The 25,751-nt window shown below is 39.0% G+C and overlaps 1 protein-coding gene across 2 annotated transcripts in view; it reads left to right on the forward strand.

Annotated features, from left to right (window-relative positions):
- Positions 1-338: 338 nt before the first annotated feature.
- Positions 339-25,751, forward strand: part of KDR (kinase insert domain receptor) — a 150,980-nt gene continuing 125,567 nt past the window's right edge. Inside the window, exon 1 of one of the 2 annotated variants that reach the window (XM_081589818.1) lies at positions 339-405. The gene's annotated coding sequence lies outside the window, so the exon portion shown is untranslated. Of the gene's footprint in view, positions 406-21,799; positions 21,972-25,751 lie in introns of those variants that run through there. The other variant, XM_081589836.1, reaches the window with a different exon arrangement.

Below are 25,751 nucleotides of genomic sequence, written 5' to 3' on the forward strand. Positions count from 1 at the left end.
CTGGTTTGTAGTTATTATTACTTTGTTTTAATTGTTCATAAATTTGTCTTTCCCACTGTCTATATAGAATCTAAACTGCCTGAGATCAGAGAGCTTGTTTCATGCTCTGCTGTATTTTAGCACCTACGGTAGTGCCTGGCACATAGTAAGTGCTCAGTTAGTATTTGTCACCAAGTTACCCTGGTGGAGATGGATACAATCCTCATCTTAGACTTAGGAGACCCAGTATCTCCATCCAAGAGAATTCAGTGTCTCATCTCTCTTCCTAGGCAAGCAAGGAGCCAGGCCACTGGACACAGGCTGCTCCCAGCCCACCTGGAATTGCCGTGGCTGGGTTCAGGGAAGGGTAGGAAGGACTAGCCAAGAGCTGAAGAGCATATCATTGAAGGCCCAAGATGGAGCGAGGTAAGCCAGGCAACTCCGTTATCAACCCAAAGAGAATAGGCAAAGAGGGAAAATCCAAGTTCAAGGAAACAGGAAGGAACCAGGGAAACCAAACCAAAACAATAGGGTTCAAAATAAAGAATGGGAGGTGGAAGCTGGAGGAAGTCCCTGAGCCATGGAATCGTAGATACAGCTGCTTATAGGGTCTTTTGACCATGTGCACAGGTGGCAAGGAAGCTATTAATGGCAGTGACTTAGATTCATTTACTCAGCATCAAATCAGACTTTCTACTGGACCAGTTTTGATCTTGTGCCCAGTCCTACTTACTAAATCTTGATCTTATTCCCAAAACCCAGTGCGTTCCCTGTAACCAAGTCCTAGATTTGAACGTTGGTCTTATTCCCAGTTATGGAGAGACAAGTTTAGCAGAGGGTAGATCTAGGTATAGAGTGACAGATCTTCTACTGTGAATGTATTTGGCAAGCCTTGTTTCTTAGTATTAAGTGTGAGCTTTGAAATGTTAAAATACTTATGAAAAATAATTAATGAAGGGAGAACTTATTCAAAGTGAGCTTTGGGGGACATATGTTGCCACTTAGCTAGTTATCCCTATGGATAGGCACTGTTTAATCTTTAGCCAGAACAAAAATGAGGTGTTTATGAGCTGATCTATTAAAGCTTTAAGTGTGCTTCATTCACCATGAAATCCTAAAATTCTGAAGGGTTATTGCTGGCCAGAGTTATATGGGGTGTGTCCTCAAGGTGCAGCAATGCTGAGACTGGAGAGATGGGTAAGAGCTCTAATCAGTCTTTGCTGTTAGGTAGCAACAAGACTTTGGGTCCCTCTCACATCATCTGTCAGATGAGTAGATGTCTAACATGCTTGATTCTCTGTTTATTTGTACTCTGTACAGATCTCATATCTGTACTGTGAGATCAGAATTCTTATGGCAAAATGTATTGATACATGTAAGTAAGGATGTTTTCAAAATATATCTACATTTGTATGAATATGAGCCTAAAAGTGAATTTTCCTGGTGACATTCACATCCTTTGCTTCATCAAATAACAGTGTCAAAATGCAGCTTGGTATTTTGGATGAAGTTTCACCCTTTGAATCCAGGACTCCTACCTGTTCATCTTGTCTCTACCGTAAGGCCGTAGTGGACATCTCAGTTGTTGTTTTGTTTTTTTTTTTTTAACTGTCTCAGCATCCGTGCCTCTTATTCTGGTAACAGCACTGTGATTCTTTGGGGGGGACAATCTCTCCTCTACTCTCAGTCTATTTCCAACAGAGGTTATATGAACCTAGGATTGGCGGATCAGAGCATTATGCTCCTCAGGCCATGGTGACTGGTTCAGGGGCCAGCACATGATCCTGTTGGAGCCAACTGGACTCAATCTTTTTTTGTTTTTTTTTTAAACTACTGGAAAGGTAGTTTCTATTTTTGTTGGAGTTGTTGGGGACACTGGACATAAGTCTGGAGTTGTAGACAGCCATTGTAACAATGTCAGGAGAGCTGGACTGATGCTTAAGTGATCACAAGAAAAAAGCAGGCTGAAATTTCATGAGATAACAAGTTCTGAAGGTTCCACATGATCTATCTGTGTGTGAAGTTGGTTACTCATGAACTTCAGTTTCATGAACTCCTGAATTTTCTTTTCTGCTAAAGCTAATTTGAAGTGGATGTTGTTTCTTGCAACAGACGGAATTTTGATATAAAGGTACTTATCTTCTCCACTTTAACTGAACAATCAAAATGAACTCTTCTAAATGAGAAGTCCCACAATGGCAGGAGTATTGCCTGGCCTGTAGTAGGTGCTCAACAAATATCTGTTACAGTAATTACAGTGAGGAGGCCCATTCACCAGTTCAGCTTTTCAAATATCTCTTTTTCTTATTATAGTAGTAAATGTTTGTTATAGAAACTTTATTTAAAAAGATAAAAAGAAGTAACTATCAGTCATTACTTTACCCCTCAGAGATAAGCATGGTTAACTTTAGCCATGGTTGTGGTATATATTTCAATCATAGATTATATATTTTTCAAAATGGTATTGTAGTTCATATACTGTTTTGTTCACAAATTTTCCAGTTAATGTATAACAAACTGGTTTACAAGCCACTACATAGTGTTTTGCAGCATACTTTTAAATGGCTACATGGTGTTTCAGTGTATGGATAAACTAAAAGTTATTTAAGAAATTTCTAAATATGGACTTTTGGGTTACTTCCAATTTTGAATAATATAAACAAACAGTGTTTACAAATATCAATTACTATTTCTTTAGCATCGTTTCCTAGAGATAGAATTACTGAGCCAAAGAGTATGAACAGTTTCAAACTTCTGATATAAATTGCCCAATGGATCTTCACCCTGACTAATCTGAGTATTAAAAAACTTTTTAAATCTTTGAAAAGTTGATAGGTAAGAAATATTATCTTTCTATTTATTTTGCTTTGTTGATAGTACAGTTTATACGTGTGTGTATGGTGTGTGTGTGTGTGTGTATGTATGTGTGTGTGTACGTCTGACTCTTTGCAACCCCATGGACTGTAGCCTGCCAGGGTCCACTGTCCATGGGATTCTCCAGGCAAGAATACTGGAGAGGGTGGCCATTTCCTTCTCCTGATCTGGGGATCAAACCCATGTTTCTTAAGTCTCCTGAATTGTCAGGCAGGTTCTTTATCAACTAGTGCCACCTGGGAAGCCCCATATATATATACATGCTGTGCTTAATCTGGAGAAGGCAATGGCAACACACTCCAGTACTCTCACCTGGAAAATCCCATGGACGGAGGAGCCTGGTATGCTGCAGTCCATGGGGTTTCTAAGAGTCAGACACGACTCAGCGACTTCACTTTCACTTTTCACTTTCATGCATTGGAGAAGGAAATGGCAACCCACTCCAGTGTTCTTGCCTGGAGAATCCCAGGGACGGGGAAGCCTGGTAGGCTGCTGTCTATGGGGTCGCACAGAGTTGGACACGACTGAAGCGACTTAGCAGCAGCAGCAGCAGCAGTGCTTAATCACTTAGTTGTGTCTGACTCTTTGCGACTCCATGGACTGTAGCCCTCCAGGCTCCTCTGTCTATGGGGATTCTCTAGGCAAAACACTGGAGTGGGTTGCCATGCCTTCCTCCAGAAGATCTTCCCAACCCAGGGATTGAACCCACGTCTCTCACATTGCAGGTGGATTCTTTACCATCTGAGCCACCAGGGAAGCCCAAGAATACTGGAGTGGGTAGCCTATCCCTTCTCCAGGGGATCATACACACGCACACACAAACACACACACACACATATATTTTCCCATGTGTAAAATAGGAGATTTTATTTTCTGAATATTTAGCAGTTTATTTCACATTCTACATGTAATGTCACAAGAGGCATGCTTGTAAGAGTCCAATACAGTCTTACTAGTAACTGAATGCAAACATTCTGAGTCTAGAGTATGATGCACACTTTTGTTTTTTTTTAACTATTCTCATTGTGCTCTCTTAGCCTGTCTGAGTCAGCTTTATCCCTCTTCTCCCCTGGACAGTCTCCCTCCTCCTTTCTTCTTTTACTCCTCTACCCACCCCATATGCTTAGAGCTGGGGAAACCACTGTTCCTTGGTTTATTCTGGAAGGCAATAAGGAATCAGTATTGGTGGCAATGAGGTTTATATTTTTTAAAAAATGTTATAGGTCACTGATATGTCCTCTTTTGTGAATTCTAGAATAGTTCTTTATTTAACCATCTGTTCCTTAATACATTTCTTGTGCTTTATGTTCCAAGATGCTTCCAGAATTCCTGTTTTCCCAACAGGGAGTGGATACGTGGCCTTTCCATGAATAGCCGTGTCAGCCTTTCAGAAGACCAGTCGCTGTGGACTTTTGTCTTTTAGTTCCATGAACAGCAAAAACATTTTCGGTCCCACTGAAATGCTCATACTGACATTTCTGCTTGATTTAATCACTTCCAAAGTTCTCTTTCTTTATCTAGACCATCAGTGTCAGTAGCATCACCAGCTGTTTCTATTTCTGTGCTTTGAACCATCATCCCCTTCCACCAAATTATTGCAATAGTCTCCTAAAGGGTCGTTCTTCCTTCTTCTCCTTCTTGGGCTAATCTTTCCCCTGCCTTCTTGCCTGGAAAATAAAAAAAAAAACAATCAACCAATCAAAAAAATCATAGCTTTTATGCCTTTGCTGCCCACAATCCTTCAATGATTCCATAGTGCTTCCTGAGTTCAGCCTGAGCTTCTTGAGCTCAAGGCTTGTTGTACTAAAGGCCTTTTATGATTGGGTCCCAGCTCACCTTTCCATTCTAATTCTGCGTTACTCTCATAACTCACAAACATTCCCCATCAACCAATCTGAATTGTCTCTATGCCTTTATTCACACTGTTTTCTTTTCCTTGAATGCCCTTCAAGCTCACCTCTTAATTGTCAGAATCCTTGAAGGTACAGCCCGTGTGCCCCCTCACCCCTACCATAAAGTCATCTCCACTTCCTCAGTCAGGAAAGTCTCCCTCTTCTGTGCCTCAAACCCATATTACATATAAATCTTAGAGAACTTACCTCCCCCTGTTGCCTCCTGCAGCTATTTTTATAGATGACTTGTCTTCCTTAACGGGAGGGAGAACACTCATCTAAATATATAGCTCTGAAAGGTTTAAGGGAAATATCAGTCAGAATATTTAAGAGGCGAATGTTTTTTTCCTCTTACATGGTGGATCTTGTCCCCTCCGTTTCCTGGGCTTGTGTGTCAGCATCCATCTTGACCTAGTCACTTGATTGTTTCGATAGCTCTGACTGCCCCTAATTTTATGTCTGAAATTTGCACAGAATTTTCTGAAATGCACTTCAGGATTCTACTTTGTTTCTCCTCTGTGTTTAGGAGGAAGGGAGGCAGGGGGTTGGTAAACACAGCTTGGACAGCTTCCCCAAACAGGCAGCTAGATACTTTGATCATGAGTTCTGTTAAGCGTCTTCCTTTCTGCTGCCTCCTGAGGATCTATTTTCCAGGCCTGTTTGGAGGAAGCGGGAGTAGTCACTCCCCCATAATCAGGGAGTTGCGGGGCTGTTTAATAGGGTGTTTGTTTCTTGTAAATTTAATTACTTATAGTCAAAATTCTACAGTGTAGAATAGGAGTTGCTCTTTCTCTTTTACACTCAGATTGGGTTAACTGGGCAGAGGGCCTAAGCTTCTTATCCATGGTGCCATATGGTTGTGAATCCCCTGATCACCCTGATCTTAAAATGATCATGATTTCACTTGGCATTGTCCTGGTGGAAATCCTGTCTTATGTCACATCAATTTCAAGATTGCTAAAATAAATACTCCTAAAATCACTACACCATGTTGACACAGTAAGAGAGTTAAAGACATTCCATTTCTCCAACCTTCCCCTCAGTCCCCTTTTTAACTCACCAAGGCTCACACTGGCAAGGTATGGCGGGTGGTTGAAAACAAATTTAATTTCCCACATGGTGCCAAATATGTTTGGTTCTAACAAGGGAAGGCTTGTCTTAAGCTGACATCCAAGTCCTTGGCTTGCCAGGAGAGTCCACAGGGAGTGTGCTCAGGAGCCAGGCATAGGCATCAGCTTCCAAGTGGAAGGTTCCACAGCACATCAGCCCTCACCAAGGAACCTCTGTTAATGTTTGCTATCTGTTGTCCACCTGTCCTGGTCTTCCCCACGCTCTCCATCACTTTCCTAACACCTTCATTTCTGTCCAGCATTTCTGTTCTGCAGCTGCCATGTCAGTGCCTGGCACTGGGATCCTGACCTGTTGAGGAAAACCTTGGGCCCTACACACAGAACCACTTGGTATGAGCATCACTGCCAACTGGGCTTCAGGCCCAGGCAGAAGCTGGGGTGAGTGTTCACTGAGGATCTCCCACGTGCTGGGCACTGAAGCAGAAGGAGGGGAAAACGGACTTCTGTCATTTAATATTTAAGGTGCCCAGGCCCAAGGATGTGACATCATCTTCACCAAGGGACACCTTTCCGTCATTTTGAACAGAATGTATATTGCCAGTTAAGCTCACAGATTTGCTCTTTCACCTCTGAAAGGGCTGAGCCAACTGTTCCATCAGAAACTTCCAGTGTCTCACTCCGTTGCTTAAGGAACTGCTGATGGTGCCGTGACCATGCTCTGTCATTCATTCACTCATTCATTTTCATTTATCAATCTCAGTGCAAGACCCTGGACTCACCACTGTGAAGGAAGCACATGAAAATAGTAAAGCTCTTCCATTTTTTGATTGGGTTGTTTGGTTGTGATCTTCTTAGAAATCAACATAACAATATGTATTGAGAAGGCTCAAATTTTTTCTTCTTGAGCCGGGAAATTTATTTTAGGGAAGTAATGAAAAGAAGAAAAATATGCTGAAGAGGTACTTTTGAGCATTGTTTATAGTCCTGAAAAAGTGAAAACAATATCCTTGTGGCCTAAACATTCCACAAATATTATATTTGAACATCCCAGTAAAATAAATATTATGATGGTAAAATAGAAGTATGAAGTATTAAGGTTATATAAAAATGAAGAGAAATATTTATATGTTAAGTGAGAGAACCATATGTATGTTAAGCCGCGCAGTCGTATCCAACTCTCTGTGACCCTGTGGACTATAGACCACCAGGCTCCTCTGTCCATGGAATTCTCCAGGCAAGAATACTGGAGTGGGTAGCCGTTCCCTTCAGGGGATTTTCCCAACCCAGGGATTGAATGCAGGTCTCCCACTTTTGGAGTGAATTCTTTACCATCTGAGTCACCAGGGAAGCCCAAGAATACTGGAGTGGATACCCTATCCCTTCTCTAGGGGATCTTCCTGACCCAGGAATCAAACTGGGGTTACTTGTATTGCAGGCAGATTCTTTACCAGCTGAGCTAGAGAGAACCATATGACACATAAAATTAGAACAAACAAAACATGAAAATAGATGCATAAATATGGACATTATGGAGTGGGCTTTTTATTTACATTAAAAAATCAATGTTAATATAATCTTGTTTTCACAATAAATGTATTTTATGTTAAAATTTACTACCATATAAAGTATATCCTACTGTCAAAAAAAAATGACTCAACTATAAAATGCCTGATTTTGAAGACTCAGTATGAAAAGAAAAGTAAAATGTCTCACTAGTAATGTTCTCAATATTGATTAGATACTAAAATGATAATTTTTTGAATACACTAAATAAAATATAATGTTAAAGTTAAAAAAATTCCTCATGCCTGCTTTCAAGGAACTTCTAGACTAGTAGCAAAGACAACCATTATACAGGCAATCATGAGAGAAATTCATAGAAAATAAGTATTTATTAGTGGTGTATAATACAATGGGACCCCAGAAGAAGAAGAATTAATTGTACTTGGGGATCTCGGTGGTTGTCTTACAGAGAGGTGAGACTTAGCTTGAGTCTTAGAGGATGAGTTGGATTTTGGTAGATGAACAAGAGAGGGTGACCTAGTTGAAAAAATGGGATGAACATGGTAATGAGGCTTGAAAATGCAGTATACTTGGCCCTTGGTCCCTTGAGCTGGGAATTTGGGGCAGATGTATAGAGTTAAGGTGTTGAGGTAGGGAAACAAGGCCAGTGTGGAGCTTTGGAATATCTTGAATGCTATATACAAGGTCATTGGAGCTTTTATTCTGCATGTGAGAGAGACCCATTAAAGTTTTCTGAGGAGGACAGTGGCCTGAACTAAGTTGTGCTTTACAGATACCATCCTGGCAGCAGCGTAAAGGATGAGTTGAAGGGAAGACATCGTGGGCAGAGGAAACAGGTAAGGCGCTTATCCAAACAAGAGATAAGGAAAGCCTAAACAAGGACAATAAAAGGACTTGACTATTTATCAACCTCATCTACTCAATTCTTTCCTGTAGTTTAAAAGTGGTTAATTGCCAGAAACACTTGCAGAATGAGGGTAATAATATAATTTTTAAAAAAGAAAACAGAGAGAACACATTTGTAAATTCTATGTTAGACTGTTACTGTCTAGACACATTTACTGAACCCCTAGAGTCTGCAAGTCTGCCTAGGGGATACATGAAAGGAAAAAAAGACTTAAAAAACCACAATTCATGTTGAAGAACCAGACATAGAATCATAGGAAAATAATCAAGTATATAAAGCACCACATACAGTTAAGGGTTTAGAAAACAGAATGCACAGGAGCATGGTTTCCCTGCGTCTGTTTTTTTCATAAGAAGAATTCTGTTAATTTTATTTATTCTGATGGCATCAACAAGTCATGGCTGGATGCCAGAGGCAGGAGAGGTGGTTGGATGTTTTCTGGGGTTCTTGATTGGAAGGTGAGAGTTTGCCTTATCTAAAGCCTTTGATGTGATAAAAAAAAAATTGAATATGGACACTCATTAGTAATACATAATTTATTCAATTAAATTCAACTAAACTTCATGAGGTAGTTATTATGTGTAAGCTGCTGCTCAAGAGGACAAAGATGAACAAGGAATGATCCTGTCTGCCTGCATGTGGCTGAGGTGTGTCCTCCCACAGCCGTATTTGATTCAAACCCTTCTCATTGACGTATTGCGGATGAGATAAAGACCGAGTGAGGGTCAAATGACATAATGTAGTGGGTTATTGTCTTTGTCTTCTTTTTTCTTATGTTGTGGGAGACTTGGCTGAATTTTTGGGCTAATCACTCTGTAGAGTTTATTTAGTCCCTGTTTATTTTCCTCATCTGAGAACTATGAGTCATAATTACAAATGTGAACGTGCTCAGGTCTGGACCCTAGGTACTCTATTTTCTTTCCTTTCTCTGTTGGACCTGATTCCTCAGCATCAGCAGTTCACCTCTTTCTCAGATGAACTTATTATTTCTTCCATGGTCATTTTGTCTCCATTTTTCCTCTTCTGGTCCCTCTTTCTCCTCCCCTTGGATGCTTTCTTTTCCTTGGACTCTTTCCTCCCTCAGTTGACCAGCTGCTTATCTATTCCTCGGCTTCTTAATACCCCGTGTCTATCTCCTGGGACTCTAAGAGAGAACGAATTTCCCATTTTAAGAGTATATTGTGTTTACTACAGAAACTCTTAGGTTTTTGATTCTAAACATAAAAACTGGTGAATTTAATGTTTCTTATTTATTTCAAGCAAACAAGGAGGTACCTTTTACTTAACTTACTTTTGTCATTTCTCATTCTCCATGGAGAGGTGACCCAGGCTAGGTCTGGTAAAGATAAGAATTGCCCTGGTAAATTTTCTGAATGGTTTAATTTGTGTCTGAGTATTGTTTAATGTAATTGGCCAGGCCATCTTTGACCAAGGTACCTGACTGTTCAGGTTTAACTGTGCCAAAACCCAGTACACACAGGCAGCCGGATTTCAGATCAGCTAGCTATTCTGCACAAAGCTGAGCTCCAGAATAAATTTTGAAACTTAAATTCCAATGAAGTCACTTTGCCTCTACCTTCCAAGAGCCTGTTTTCTCTGGTTTGGAGGGGTGAACTCATCTCAGTGGATTTAAAGTGAATCCGTGGAAGTCTATGTCTGTTTCTCTTGCTTTACGTGGAGGATAGTAGCATTCATTTTTTCATGTATAATGTGTGTCTACATTTAGCCCCTCCCAGCTTCTGTGCTAAGTGCTTTATGTTGAACCCTATTTAGTGGTATAATTCTGTTTTACAGATGAGGAAACTGAGGCTTAGAGATTAATGTTACCATGAGCAGTTCTCTGAGATTTAGGCCCAACTCTGTGTGACAGCTCCTTGCCTCCATGCTAGGTACGTTCGTGCTTAATTTACTTTAAATTCTACAACTAGCAGAAATAAAGATTATTAACCTGTTTCACAGTTGAGGACCCTGGAATAATGGCTTGAACTTAAACCCTGAAGAGAGTACTGTTTTGAGATCGAGTGGAAGGTAAGATTAGGAAGAGAGATCAGGGGCCAGTTTATGGACTTTGCATACTAAATGAAATACTAAGACTTTATCTAAGGGATAATTGTGAACCCTGAACTTTTTTTGTTTTTATTTTTCAACTTTATTCTCGTATGATAAGTCATATTTTCCAGACTTAATGGAGACCAACAGACTTAAAAAAAAGTAATTTTATTTATTTATTTTTGGTTGTACTGGGTCTTCATTACTGTGTGGGCTTTCTCTAGTTGAAACAAGCAGGGGCTGCTCTCTAGTTATGGGACATGGGCTTCTCATTGCAGCGGCTTCTCTCGTTGCAGAGCATGGGCTCTAGAGCACGCATGCTGCAGTCGTTATGGCGAGTGAACTCAGTAGTTGTGGCCCCCAGGGTCTAGAGCACGGGTTCGACAGTTGTGGTGCACGGGCCTAGTTGCTCTGCAGCATGTGGAATCTTCCTGGACCAGGGATCGAACCCGTGTCTTCTGCATTGGCAGGTGGATTCTTTACCACTGAGCCACCAGGGAAGCCTTCCCCACTCTTAAAGCTTAAAAATTATTAAAAAGTAAGTGAGTATGTAAGGTTGGATATTTCTCTAAAAACCTTCAGTTTTTCACAGAAAGGAAACTTGTTAAATTAAGAGCATCACTAAATTTTAATATTTAAAAAACATGAAAGACATTATTTTGTTGGAATTTATAAATAGAATAAATAAGAAACTGGCTGTATGGACTGATGAAGATTAAAGTCACAGTAAAAAACAAATTGTCAGGAAAAATCAAAAGGAATGCTCAGCAGATATAAAAGGAAAATAAATCTGCTCCACTTAAGGAGGTTTCACTAGAACCAGGGTCAAGGATACCTACACAGTCAGAGTTGAGAATGATGAAGAAGTCTCATGTGATTGAAATTTTACTCTAATCTGAAGACATTTTATTTAATTGGATGCTGTGGGCTCCAAATTCATGAAGTTTACTTTTGTATTTATGATAGAAGGATTGCCAAATAATTTAATAGTCTAAACAAGATGTCATGAAGATATTTAAAGTGCTTGAGACTACAAATCATAATGAAGCACCTCCAAGTGTTTCAGAAAAACATTTTATGTACAATTTATTTACTGCAAGCAAATTATTTTTATTATCTGCTAACATAGTTTCCTAAGGTCATTTTCTAAGCCTTATTTTAGTTTGGCTTTAGTATTTCTCTGAAGGTGAAAAGTGAAAGTATTAGTTACTTAGTTGTGTCTGACTCTGTGACCCCATGGATTGTAGCCTGCCAGGCTCCTCTGTCCATGGAATTCTCCAGGCAAGAATACTGGAGTGGGTTGCCATGCCCTTCTCCAGGGGATCTTCCTGACCCAGGGATTGAACCTAGGTCTTCTGCACTGCAGGCAGATTCTTTTCCACTTGAGCCATCTGGTAAATGTACATATATAAAATCTTTAAAAATATTAATTTGTACAAAGTAGAAGGCTTTTCTTCAAAATATACGTTTACTTTTAGCAGGGCGGCTACCTGGTGGCTCAGATGGTAAACAATCTGCCTGCAATGCAGGAGACCCGGGTTTGATCCCTGAGTCCGGAAGATACGTTGGAGGAGGGCATAGCAACCTACTCCAGAATTCTTGCCTGAAGAAAATCCCATTGGCAGAGGAGTCTGAGGGGCCATAGTCCATGGGGTTGCAAAGAGTTGGGCACGACTGAGTGACTAACACACTTTAGTGTATTATACCAAATAAACAGGTGAGTTTCAAAAATGTCAGAAAGGTTATGTAAGCCAAGCACGTTCATTTGAATAGATTGGCAGAGCCATTACTCAACTTTAGACTTGCAACCTACTGATCAGAACTAGAAACTTCCTTTTGCTAATGATATTTAGAATATTTTGGAAGGTAAAGGGTCAGAATCTTATTTCATTAAACTTGTTGTATACAATTACATATTGTGTATGAAAACAGTTGTTTTTAATTTGGCATAGAACTAGGGAATATTGTGATCCAGGGTGAAAATATCCAAAAGGAATGGTGTGATATATGCATCTGACTTTGACCTTCATTTTTTTCTTTTGTAAAACTTTATATATGTAAGATGGAATGGGAAGCTGAGGCTATTATTCTAAATAAATAAAACCCTTCACCATTCATTATCTTAAATTATTTTCATATTTTAGGCAGAAGAAATTTTTATTTGCCTATAATTTCCAGATATTTATGTAAATTCTTAATTCATATTTCAGGGATACTTCTTTCCTTCCTTTTGATTTTGAAGCTGTTTTCAGACTAGCTCTGGTATTCTCAAGAGTAAAGAGCATGTGTTTTACATACTTTGTATATCTCCAAGTGCCTTGTACAGTGTTCTGCACACGCTAAAAGCTTAATAACTGGCTTTAACTGATGGTGGTATTATGATTGATAGTGATGATGATGGTGGTGGTGATGGTGAAGATGATAAAGATGGTTCTACATTGGGCATGTTCAGTTCAGTTCAGTTCAGTTGCTCAGTCGTGTCCGACTCTTTGCGACCCCATGAATTGCAGCACGCCAGGCCTCTCTGTCCATCACCAACTCCCGGAGTCTACCCAAACCTGTGTCCATTGAGTCGGTGATGCCATCCAACCATCTCATCCTCTGTCATCCCATTCTTCTCCTGCCCCCAATCCTACCCAGCATTAGGGTCTTTTCCAATGAGTCAACTCTTCTCATGAGGTGGCCAAAGTATTGGAGTTTCAGCTTCAATATCAGTCCTTCCAATGAACACCCAGGATTGATCTCCTTTAGGATGGATTGATTGGATCTCCTTGCAGTCCAAGGGACTCTCAAGAGTCTTCTCCAACACCACAGTTCAAAAGCATCAATTCTGCGGTGCTCAGCTTTCTTATCACAAAAACATAATGAAGTCCCATTGCAACATGAAGCCAGTCAGTGGGCTATTTAAAAATGGTTAAACCTTAAATATATTTAGAAAGCATACTCATTTAAAAAAATATAGCATATAGGACAAGAGTGAGACTGTAGAGTTGAACTGATTGAGTTAAAATTCTTGCTACTCTGCCTATTGGCTCTGCAACTTTTTGCAATTTCCTTAATTGCTGTGTGCCTCAGTTTGTCATTTGTAAAATGAGGATAGTAATAGTATTTATTTTTTAGGGTTTTTTATTTTTAGGATTTTTAAGATAATGTTTATAGGATTAAACATTAGAAGGTGGAATATTACATATTGATTTAGAAGAGTCCCTGCTATATAGTAAATACTTGATAAGTGATATTATTATTAAATAAATCTTTAAAATAAAAACTTTCTATTGCACATTATAGAAAATTTAGGAAGTACAAAAACAGAAAGAAAAATCACCCAGTGTCCTATCCCCTAGAACAGCTATTTATTAATATTTTGATATATTTTATTTATCTTTGGGCTTCCCTGGTGGCTTAGATGGTAAAGAATCTGTTTGCAATACAGGAGACCCAAGTTTGATCGGTGGGTTGGGAAGATACCCTGGAGAAAGGAATGGCAACCCACTCCAGTATGCTTGTTTGGAGAATTCCATGGACAGAGGAGCCTGGTGGGCTGTAGTCCAGGGGTCACAAAGAGTCAGACACGACTGAATGACTAACAACATATTTATCTTTATTGTATATTAAGTTAAGCAATTAAGCAGCATAGTCTTAGAATAGGTAAGATATATAGCTGACATAACTGATGACAAAATTAGGTGAATTTTAGGTAAAAGTATTGTGCAGTCAGCATAAAAATGAAATGGTAAGACTATGTGGAAACATGTGAAAACGTTTAGCATAGTTTTAAGTGGAAAAAGACAAAAGTAAAATTAATGTGTATGTGCAGTGTATTCAATTTTGTAAAATTAAATATGCAAAATAAAATTAATATCAGTGGGGTAGGGTTATATGTGATTTATTATAGTCATCATTATTAGATTTAACATCAGTGTTGCTGTTGTTACTTTAATCTTTCTGTGTCAAATTTGTTTTTAAAAATATGGTACCTGCTTGAATTATAATTATTCCGTGGTTGAGTTGTCAGATGACAGTGTGAACTCTGCTATCTCCTTGGAGCTTGGACCTGGAAGGGATGTGTAGAGGGGGTACTTGCTTGGTACGGGTGGTACTCACAAGAGACCAAAGTGCTGGGTTAGTTTGAACAGTTATATAGCCTGATGTTGTTCAGATCAACAGCATCAGTTAGATGTGGTGTCGTGGTGATGTGGGGACAAGCATTCCAATGCAGAAAAGTACACTTGTGTGTGTGTGTCTTGTGGGAAAGGAGGGAGAAGAAAAGATAGAAGTAGGTGCAAAAGTAACAAGTGAGGAAAGTGAGACCTAAGAGAGAAGAAGTTAAAGAGGGGAAAGTTACCTTAGCTGGAATTTGTAGAAAACAGACAGCTATGAATTACATATCTTTTTTTTTACATTTATTTATTTTTTAATTGAAGGATAATTGCTTTACAGAATTTTGTTTTCTGTCAAACCTCACATGAATCAGCCATAGGTATACATGTATCCCCTCCCTTCTGAACCTCCCTCCCATCTCCCTCCCCATCCCATCCCTCTAGGTTGATACAGAGCCCCTGTTTGAGTTTCCTGAACCATACAGCAAGTTCCCATTGGCTATCTATTTTACATATGGTAATGTAAGTTTCCATGTTAGTCTTTCCATACATCTCACCCTCTCCTCCCCTCTCCCTGTGTCCATAATTCTATTCTCTATGTCTGTTTCTCCACTGCTGCCCTGTAAATAAATTCTTCAGTACCATTTTTCTAGATTCCATATATATGCATTAGAATATGATATTTCTCTTTCTCTTTCTGACTTACTTCATTCTGTATAATAGGTTCAAGTTTCATCCATTTCATTAGAACTGACTCAAATGTGTTCCTTTTTAATGGCTGAGTAATATTCCATTGTGTATATGTACCACAACTTCCTTATCCATTCATCTGTCAATGGACATCTACGTTGCTTCCATGTCCTAGCTATTGTAAACACTGCTGCAGTGAACAATGGGATACGTGTGTCTTTTTCAGTTTTTGTTTCCTCAGGGTATGTGCCTAGGAGTGGGATTGCTGGTTTTATTCCTAGTTTTTAAAGGAATCTCCATACTGTCTTCCATAGTGGCTGTATCAATTTACATTCCCACCAACAGTGCAAGACTGTTCCCTTTTCTCCACACCCTCTCCAGCATTTATTGTTTGTAGACTTTTTGATGATGGCCAATTCTGACTGGTGTGAGGTGATATCTCACTGTAGTTTTGATTTACATTTCTCTAATAATGAGCGATGTTGAGCATCTTTTCATGTGTTTGTTAGCCATCTGTATGTCTTCTTTGGAGAAATGTCTGTTTAGGTCTTTTCCCCACTTTTTGATTGGGTTGTTTGTTTTTCTGATATTGAGTTGTATGAGCTGCTTGTATATTCTGGAAATTAATCCTTTGTCAGTTGTTTCATTTGCTATTATTTTCTCCCATTCTGATGGTTGTCTTTTCACCTTGCTCATAGTTTCCTTTGCTGTGCAAAAGTTTTTAAGTTTAATTAGGCCCCACTTGTTTACTTTTGTTTTTATTTCCATTGCTCTAGTAGGTGAGTCGTTCTTGCCTGGAGAATCCCAGGGACGGCAGAGCCTGGTGGCTGCCGTCTATGGGGTCGCACAGAGTCGGACATGACTGAAGCGACTTAGCAGCAGCAGCAGCAGTAGGTGAGTCATAGAGGATTTTGCTTTGATTTATGTCATTGAGTGTTCTGCCTATATTTTTCTCTAAGAGTTTTATAGTTTCTGGTCTTACATTTAGGTCTTTTATCCATTTTGAGTTTATCTTTGTATATGGTATTAAGAAGTGTTCTAATTTCATTCTTTTACATGTATCTGTACAGTTTTCCCAGCACCATTTATTGAAGAGGCTGTCTTTGCCCCATTGTATACTCTTGCCTCCTTTGTCAAAAATAAGGTACCCATAGGTGCATGGGTGAATTTTTGGGCTTTCTATCTTGTTCCATTGGTCTATATTTCTGTTTTTGTGCCAGTACCATACTGCCTTGATGACTGTAGCTTTGCAGTATAATCTGAAGTCAGGAAGGTTGATTCCTCCAGCTCCATTCTTCTTTCTCAAAACTGCTTTAGCTATTCGGGGTCTTTTGTGTTTCCATGTGAATTGTAAAATTTTTTGTTCTAGTTCTGTGAAAAATTCCATTGGTAATTTGATAGGGATTGCATTGAATCTATAGACTGCATTTGGTAGTATAGTCATTTTCACAATATTGGTTCTTCCTACCCAGGAACATGGAATATCTCTCCATCTGTTTGTGTCATCTTTGATTTCTTTCATTTGTGTCTTACAATTCTCTGTGTACAGTTCTTTTGTCTCCTTAGGTAAGTTTATTCCTAGATATTTGGTTCTTTTTGTTGCAATGATGAATAGGATTGATTCCTTAATTTCTCTTTCTGATTTTTCATTATTAGTATATAGAAGTGCAAGTGATTTCTTTGTATTGATTTTGTATCCTGCAACTTTGCTAAATTCACTGATTAGCTCTAGTAATTTTCTGTTACTATCTTTAGGGTTTTCTATGTCTAGTATCATGTCATCTGCAAACAGTGAGAGCTTTACTTTTCCGATCTGAATTCCTTTTATTTCTTTCACTTCTCTGATTGCTGTAGCTAGGACTTCCAGAACTATGTTGAATAATAGTGGTGAAAGTGCACACTCTTGTCTTGTTCCTGATCTTAGGGGGAATGCTTTCAGTTTTTCACCATTGAGAATAATGTTTGCTGTAGGCATATCATATATGACCTTTACTATGTCGGGGTAGGTTCCTTCTATGCCCACTTTTTTGAAGAGTTTTAATCATAAATGGGTGTTGAATTTTGTCAAAGGCTTTTTCTGCATCTATTGAGATGATCATATGGTTTTTATCTTTAAATGTGTTACTATGGTGTTTAATAAATACAGTATGGTGTATTAACAAATACACCATTGATTGATTTGTGTATTTTGGAATCTTTGCATCCCTGGAATAAACCCAATTTGATCATGGTGTATGAGCATTTTGACATGTTGCTGAATTCTGTTTGCTAAAATTTTGTTGAGGATTTTTGCCTCTATGTTCATCAGTGATATTGGCTTGTACTTTCCTTTTTTTGTGTTGTCTTTATCTGGTTTTGGTATCAGGGTGATGGTGGTCTTATATAGAATGAGTTTGGAAGTGTTCCTTCCTCTGTAATTTTTTGAAGGAGTTTTAGAAGAATAGGCATTAGCCCTTCTCTAAATGTTGGATAGAATTCTCCTGTGAAGCCATCTGGTCCTGGCCTTTTGTTTTTTGGGGAGATTTTTTATCACAGCTTCAATTTCAGTGCTTGTAATTGGGTTGTTCATAATTTCTGTTTCTTCCTGGTTCAGTCTTGGAAGATTGAACTTTTCTAAGAATCTGTCCATTTCTTCCAGGTTATCCATTTTATTGCCATATAGTTGTTCATAATAGTCTCTTATAATTCTTTGTGTTTCTGCATTGTCTCTTGTAACCTCTCCTTTTTCATTTCTAATTTTGTTGATTTGATTCTTCTCTCTTTTTTTCTTGATGAGTCTGGTTAAAGGTTTGTCAATTTTGTTTATCTTCTCAAAGAACCAGCTTTTAGTTTTATTAATGTTTACTATTGTTCCTTTCATTTCTTTTTCAGTTATTTCTGCTCTGAACTTTATAATTATTTCCTTCTACTAATTTTGGGGTTTTTTTGTTCTTTCTTTTCCCAGTTGTTTTAGGTGTAAAGTTAGGTTGTCTCTTCGATGTTTTTCTTATTTCTTTGAGGTAGGATTGTATTGATATAAACTTCCTCTTAGAACTGCTTTCACTGCATCCCATAGGTTTTGAGTTGTTGTGTTTTCATTGTCATTTGTTTCTAGACATTTTTTGATTTCCTTTTTGATTTCTTCAGTAACCTGTTGGTTATTTAGAAATGTATTGTTTAATCTTCATGTGTTCGTGTTTTTTACAGTTTTTTTCTTGTAATTGACATCTAGTCTCATAGCATTGTGGTCAGAGAAGATGCTTGATATGATTTCAATTTTCTTAAATTTACTGAGGTTTGATTTGTGACCCAAGATGTGGTCTATCCTGGAGAATGTTCCATGTGCACTTAAGAAGAAGGTGTATTCTTATGCATTTGAATGAAATGTCCTGAAGATATCAATGAGATCCATCTCATCTAATGTATCATTTAAGACTTGTGTTTCCTTATTAATTTTCTGTTTTGATGATCTGTCAATAGATGTGAGTGGAGTGTTAAAGTCTCCTAATATTATTGTGTTACTGTCAATTTCTCCTTTTATGTCTGTTAGTGTTTGTCTTATGTATTGAGGTGCTCCTATGTTGGGTGCATAGATATTTACAATTGTTATGTCTTCCTCTTGAATTGATCCCTTGATCATTATGTAGTGTCCTTCCTCATATCTTGTTTTAAATGATAATTAAAGCATCTCAATGTCTGTATTTCCTTTGCCACCATTTTTTTTGTATATAAATAAAAAGACAGTATTTGAGTTGGTATTTGAGGTGGTATTATATGCCATCTCTCTCAGGAATCCCGAGGGGTAAGTGGCATCACCATTTGGCAGAGAGGATTGTGTGGGACATTTGTAAAATCTATAAAAATGTCACATGACAAATGATTTTATTTAAACTACCTGAGGTTTTCCTAAAGAAGTAGCCAGATTATTACACTGTCCATCCTGCTCTGCCAGTGGTTAACTTGACCCCTTGCCCAGGGTGAATCATAGTATTTGCCAGGTTTCAGTGAATTAATATCTGTCATTTTACTGTGATTTTGAGAGGGGGAAGTGAGAGGTGCAGGCTGGTGAATTTTGCCTTAGGGTGTTCAGAAATACTTATTTGTTGAACTCATTTTAGAAGCGTCTCTCAAGATAGAAGAATGAGGTGCCTAATTGCACAGAATGGCTGCCTGCTGCCAGATCAGAATTTTTTCCATGAAGCCTCTCCTCCTGAGTAGGGTAGCAATAAGCGAATAACTCAGACACATTGAGTTTCTCTCAATTAAAAGATCTTTATTTAAAATCAAAAGGACATTTAAATTTTATTAATACTTCTCAGGGTAAAAGAAAATAATAACAATATATATCTTCCCATTTTGCATAGCTTTATGAAACTTTACCTTTGGGACTTTTGTTCTACTTTTAGCTCAGGGAGGGTTACAGTTTCAGGTTTGCAAAGGGCTTCTTTTGGATGTGGTAGCTGAAACTGTCTGGAATCAATGTTTTATTAAAAGAGGCATCAAAATGGAGAGAATCATCTCTGTGAGAAGGAGTAGAAAGTGGTTCATGCTATGACACTCACAGACATACAAGAGCAGTGAAAATTTAAGACTCAGAAGCAAAAACAGGAAGAGCAAGAAATTCAGTTTCAGGGAGAGCTGGAGGACTTTGGAGGACTTCCTACCGTAATCCTATCTTCTCTCCATGTGTTTGTGTAGCTAATACCTGCCATCTGCGCAAACAGATCGAGGGACATGCATCTTTTTGAGGGTGTTTCTCTGGGAGGCCTTTTCTATCTCCGGGTTGAGGTGGAGAACTTTGGCACTAATTAATTCCACCTTAAAAACAGAATGGCTAGTTAATGAGCATGGTTTCCTTAGCACATTTCAGAATAAATCTGCACAAAGTTACAGGGAAAAAAAAAGAGTTGAATGTTTGAGGTTTTCTAGCCCATTAAATTTTCCAGCAGTTTAATCAGGGACCAAATACATATCAGCAAGTTTAAAACCCAGTAATACCAGACAGATAGATGCAAATGAGCTTTTGGGCAACTCTGTGGGGACCAAGGGATATAGGGAACTGATTTGAATATTCCACATAGCTTTGGGTGAGTGAGGTGTTGACAGGGCTAGGATAGGTATGTGTCACCCTGCATATATATATATCCTATGACCTAACGATTCCACTTCTGGGTACATACCCAACACAAGTAGTGTATATGTCCACAAAAACATGTACAATAATATGACATGACAGCTTTATAATTGCCCCCAAATTGAAGCATCCCAAATATCTGTTCACAGAATGGATAAATGGTGCATCCATAAAATAGAATACCACATAGAAGAGTGCCTACTTCTTGATTCCATTTATATACAGTTTAAAAATAGGCAAATTAATCTAGTGATTTGAGGTTAGAATTGTGGTTTCCTTTGGGTGGCAAAGTGTTGACTGGGAGCAGGGTAAAGAGAACTTTGAGGAGCTGCTGGCACGTTTGATGTCTTGATCTGGGTGGTGGCTACAGGTCATACACATATGTAAAAATTAGTCAAGCTATACCCTTAAGATTGGTGCCCTTTGTTGTGTGCAAGTTGTATCTCAATAAAATAATGTTATAGAATGATTGTGTTAAATCCGGAAGAGAGTGATGTGAAAACATCGATGAGGGGACCATTGACTTTTCCTGAGGGAATGAGATGCCCATGTGAGGGACGTTTGGCCTACTGTGTTGAGGGTGTTTGGCCCTTCTGGTCAAGGTTTCAAGGATTTGGACATGGGTCAAGAGGCAGTGTTTGTAGTCCAAAGAGAAAGATGATTGGAGCCAAAAGTTGGGCCCTGGGAATGGAGGGAGGCAGAGGTGAGGGCATTTCAGAGGTGGAATGAGAAAGGGTCTCAAGTGATTAAAACTGCATGTGTGCATGAAGCGGGTGGGAGATGGTAAAGGAGAAGGTAAAGATAAGAATGGCTCAGTGTGTTCTCCTTTGGATATCTGGGTTGCCGATGCCATTGCTAACAGAGAAAGGTTGGAGAAAAAAACACATTTGGAAATATCTTAAATCATATGACCAGTTGGTTTGACTTGGCCCCAGTCAGAACCAACATTTCAGTTAATTAATAGCACCTGTTATATGAATTCAACTTCTCCTCCTTTTTTTATTCTACAAATACAATCTCAAAGCATGGATCCCTTACACTATGTCTGTGTGATGTAGATCCTTTTCAGTAACCTGAAGAGAAGCCTTAAAATGTTTAATCATGGTGATCCTCATAAATTGGTATATTTTGGCACATTCAGCGCTTAGCTCTCTTCTGTTTCTAAACTCAGGCTTGTTTGGGAGTATTGTTAAATTTTGCAAAGAAATACAAACAGAATAAGCTGTGGGTGCACTACTGTACCAAGTCCAGGAGGCCACAGTACAGGAATTCGTGTGGAAGCATGGACTAGTTTCTCAAGTGACTCAGTGGTAAAAGAGTCTGCCTGCCAATGCAGGAGCTTCAGGAGACATGGGTTCAATCTGTGTGTTGGGAAGATCCCCTAGAGGAGAAAATGGCTGCCTACTCCAGTATTCTCTTATTACTGTTACATTTGCTAGGGGACACTATAACTCGTCTTACTGTTTCTCCTCATTTTGAGTTTTTTGTAGCTGAGTGCTATGGTGATGTTCTCCCAGAGGAGTTTGTCCTGTGTGTGCTTAGCCGCTTAGTCATGTCCAACTCTTTGTGACCTCATGGACTGTAGCCCGCCAGGCTCCTCTATCCATGGAGATTCTCCAGGCAAGAATACTGGAGTGGGTTGCCATCCTGTTCTCTAGGGGATCTTTCCAACCCAGGGATTGAATCCAGGTCTCCTGCATTGCAGACAGATTCTTTACTGACTGAGCCACCAGAGGAATTTGGGGCCCAGCAAAAGACTTCTGCTGATGGAAGGTAGCTTATCTTTTGGTTGTTCACTGCCATTTGACAAAACTATCTTCCCTTTTGTTTAAAGTCTAGTAAATGTGCTTTGAGTAACATTCATTTTCATTTTCCCAGTATTAAAACTGAATGGATGTTATTTGGCTGTTAGGGAGAGCTACAGTGGATTGTAGGTGTCTGCTACCTAGCAGCCCAGGCCTGCAGAACAAGCCATCTTGTTCCCTGGGCTGAGTCAACGTAACTGATAAGGCTCCTCCCATTGCTTTTCCTGTTCTGGGGCAGAGTAAGAATGGCTGGCAGATAGCTTCCTGTTTCCTGTTTGCCTCTAGGAGAGCACAATTTGAAATGGCCCCAGTTCTCTGCCTTTGGAAAGGCAATTGTCCTCTGCTGTTAATCAACCCTCTTGGGAAGTCACCTGTGATTCTTTGGAAGCCCTAGTCTTCTAGAGATAACACTGTTGTTAAGAATTCCTCACTTGCTGCTTGTTAGAAGAAAGAATGAAAATAGTAAAATTGCTGATAAATTACAGCTATTGTTATAGCTAATTTGAGGAAGATGTTCTGGAATGACAATATTATTAATTAACCCTTTGAATATTTCTGTATTTTTTTAAAAATTTTGAGCATGTAAGAAATTATGTCTTTAGTCTGCAAATTCTTAGAATAAATTTTTGGTTTTTATTTTTAAAAATACAAAAATTATTTTTCTAGGTCAATCTGTTAGATTGTGTATTTGAACAGATTAATTTTATGCCTCATGAAATCAATGGGGATGTTCAGTTAAGTATTTTATTCTGTGAAATATGTAAGAAGACCATCAAATTTATATTTGGAGACAAAAATTTACCGGTGATATAACACTTCACTCCAGGCTCTCCATGGTCTTGATTCCAGCTGTGTTGTTATGCTCTAGAAATTCTCTATCCTCATGAAGTCCATCTACTCATGAATCCTCTGCACCTGCTTTGCCTTTTCCCACACTCTTGGGCAGTATCTCACAAATGGTTTAGTATACATCAGAATTACCTGGAGGGCTTGCTATAACATAGATTGCTGGGCCTCACCAGAGTTTCTGATCCAGTAGATCTGGGATAAGGGCTGAGAATTTGTGTTTCTAACAAATTGCCAGCTGATACTGGTGCTGTTGGTTCTAGGCCACTTCATTAAACCTTTGCGAAAACATCTGTGGTACAGAATAATGGACTGCTGAGCATGTCTACATTTCAGTCCCCAGAACCTGCGAATATGTTAAGTTACACAACAAAAGCTCTGGGAGGTGGTGAAGGACAGGGAAGCCTGCTGTGCTGCAGTCCATGGGGTCTCAAAGAGTCAGACACAACTGAGTGACTGAACAACAACAAACACACAACCAAAGGGACTTTACAGCTGTGGTTAAGGCTCTTAAAATGGGGAGATGATACTGGATTATTCAGCTGTGCCCAGTGTAATCACAGAAGTCCTTGTAAGATGGAAGCAAGAGGATCAAAGGCAGAAAAAGGAGATTTGATGAAAGAAGCAGAGGTTCAAGGGACGCACTTTGAAGGTGAAGGAAGGGGCCACAAACCAAAGAATTCAGGTGACCTTTAGAAGATGAAAAGGACAAGGAAATATTCTCTCTTGGAGGCTATATAAAGAACAAATCTCTGCAAAAATAATGATTTTAGCCCTGTAAGACTCATCTGAGACTTCTGAACTCAGAGCTATAATATTAAGAAATTTGTGTTGTTTTAAGCCGCTAGGTTTGTGGCAATTGATTTCAGCAGCAGCTAGAGACTAATATGGGCTTCCCTGATGACTCAGATGGTATAGAATCTTCCTGCAATGCAGGAGACCTGGGTTCGATCCCTGGGTTGGAAAGATCCCCTGGAGGAGGGCATGGCAACCCACTCCGGTATTCTTGCTTGGAGAATCCCATGGACAGAGGAGCCTGGTGGGTACAGTCCATGGGGTCACAAAGAGCTGGACACGACTGAGTGACTAAGCACAGCACAGCACAGAGACTAATGAAGCATCCTACTCCATATCACAGACTACCTAAGTTCTATCCACTCTGGCTCAAATGTTAAAACAGAGGTTTACATCAACCTGCATCTTCATGATGTTTTTACGTAATGATTTTGGTTCAAATTTTTCTGTCTTTCTGTGAATTCCTAGAGTATTTATTGTCTTGACCAGTTGTATAAATTTAAAAGACCTCATTCATTTAACAGTTTGCTGTGTTGTAGACCTTCAGCTGAGGCTGACAGTGAAAAGTCAGAATTCCTGCCCTTAAGGGGTCAATTATTCAGAATTCATCAGTCAGGATGCTGCTGGTAAACTGAATTGCAGATTAATTCTTCAAATGACAATTATAAGTGATGGATAAAAATTTTAAAAATACATACTCAAAGGCATCTGAGAGTTACCAAGACTGAGGTTGAGGGGCCAAGATGCTGGAAAGAAGAGAAACACAAAAATGAACCCAACTTTTGTTGCCAATTTCTCTCTTAAGACATTGGGTGATTCATAAATGGAGGATGAAACATGAAAAAGCTGAATGGAAAATGGTGGCTAAGAGGCTAAATTTCTACCAGTGTTATAGCTGAAGAAACAATATTGGAATCTAGGGCCTATCAAGAAGGTGGGACTCTTGTGAATGAAATATTCCAGGCTTTCAAAGGATCCCCAAAAGATTGTATCCTAGCAGTAAGGATGAAATAGAGGTAAGCAACCTTCACAAAAAGCAAAATCCTGTATCATGCCAGCTCAGTTGGATTAAATAATCTGTTCTTACTCAGAATACCTGGGAGAAGCAAAGTAAATAATCTCTGGAGGACTGTGATATCACCCAGAGCTTCAAATTATCTCTATAGCTTATCTCCAATTTCTGGCAACTTACAGGCATACTAGCAGACAAAACCAATCATCAAAAATCAAGGGGAATAAACCCCAGACAATAGATATAGACTGAAAAAATTTCTTGATAGTTGAAGTAGCAGATAAAGAGTTTAAAATAATATGTTAAATAGATGAGATGAAAAGGTGGAAAATTCCCACAGAGAACTGGAAACTGTGAGAGAAAGCTATATAGTAGTTTTACAACTGAAATGTCAATAATTGAAATGAAGAATTCAATAGATGGGTTTAAAAGTACATTAGGCAGAGTAAGAAAAAAAAGATCAGAAGAAAATAATGGATTAAGGAATCAAAAGAAGAAATAATGGAAAATACAAAATTGAATGTAAGAGATACAGTGTTGTGTTAGTTGCTCAGTCATGTCCAACTCTTTGTTACCCCATGGACTGTAGCCAGCCAGGTTCCTCTGTCCATGGGATTTTCCAGGCAAGAATATTGGAGTGGGTAGCCATTCCCTTCTCCAGGGGATCTTCCCAACCCAGGAATCAAACTTGGGTCTCCCACATTTCAAGCAGACTCTTTCCTGTCTGAGCTACCAGGGAAAGAAAATGTTAGTCGTTCAGTCCTATCTGACTCTTTGTGATCCCATGGACTGTAGACCACCAGGCTCCTGTGTCCATGGAATTCTCCAGGCAAGAATACTGGAGTGGGTTGCCATGCCCTTCTCCAGGGGATCTTTCTGACCCAGCAATCAAACCAGGTAACCTGCATTGCAGGCAGATTCTTTACTGCCTGAGCCACCAGGGAACAACCCCAGAAATACAAAGAAATAATGAAAAGAGATAACATGTGTATGATTATACATATACATGTATAATACAGAAGTACAGAGATATAATGAAAAGAGAAAACATGTATATGATTGAACTGTCAGGTGAGGACTTCCCTGGTGGCTCAG

This window comes from Giraffa tippelskirchi, chromosome 1 (assembly GCF_054371585.1).
Source record: "Giraffa tippelskirchi isolate mGirTip1 chromosome 1, T2T-mGirTip1v1.2.pri, whole genome shotgun sequence".
Taxonomy (NCBI): domain Eukaryota; kingdom Metazoa; phylum Chordata; class Mammalia; order Artiodactyla; family Giraffidae; genus Giraffa; species Giraffa tippelskirchi.